Below are 627 nucleotides of genomic sequence, written 5' to 3' on the forward strand. Positions count from 1 at the left end.
GGAGTCCTATCATGCGGGGGGAGGGGTGCTCACACACAATGCTGCATATGAGGGGAGCGGCATCTCCCATCATGCGTGAGCTCTGCTACATCCTCTGTGTGCGACATAGACGGAGCCCAAGCCCCAATAAACGGCAGTATCGCTTCATAATACGGCCATGTATGAAGCCCGGTGTCCGTCTATGTCGCACACAGCTGATGGGGCGCAGCCCTATACAACTGCAGTATATGGTGCTCCAGGTCCTATCTATATCGCACACAGAAGCGGTCTCGGTGTACGGTCACTCACCGTGTGGTCGCCCGTTCGGCGCCCTCTCCTCAATCTTGTCTCTTCAGTGATCACACGAAATGGCGGCAGCTCCGCCCTTCTCCTTCCCAGAATGCCCAGCGGCCCTCCTGGAAGCTTCCACACCACTCTGCGCATGTGCATGGTCCGCCCCAACCCGGGGGCCAATAGGAGATCGGCATTGAGCGCGCAGGATGCCGGGAAATGTAGTGCCGGGGTCTATGCGTCAATAATGGAGTTTTTTAGTACTGTCATATAAATAGATCAATAAATGTACTGCCTGCATCACCGTACTACCCTGCCATCATCCTCATCCCTCTCCTCAGTACTAGAGTGACCCCT

At 55.5% G+C, this 627-nt stretch overlaps 1 protein-coding gene across 4 annotated transcripts in view; it reads right to left on the reverse strand.

Moving 5' to 3' along the window:
- Positions 1-392, reverse strand: part of RBM5 (RNA binding motif protein 5) — a 17,508-nt gene extending 17,116 nt beyond the window's left edge. For all 4 annotated transcript variants that reach the window (XM_018575003.1, XM_018575007.1, XM_018575006.1 and 1 more), the window contains exon 1: positions 289-392. The gene's annotated coding sequence lies outside the window, so the exon portion shown is untranslated. The remainder of the gene's footprint in view (positions 1-288) is intronic.
- Between the last annotated feature and the right edge of the window lie 235 nt (positions 393-627).

Source organism: Nanorana parkeri, unplaced genomic scaffold (assembly GCF_000935625.1).
Source record: "Nanorana parkeri isolate BGI_ZX_2015 unplaced genomic scaffold, ASM93562v1 scaffold3458, whole genome shotgun sequence".
In the NCBI taxonomy this organism is placed as follows: domain Eukaryota; kingdom Metazoa; phylum Chordata; class Amphibia; order Anura; family Dicroglossidae; genus Nanorana; species Nanorana parkeri.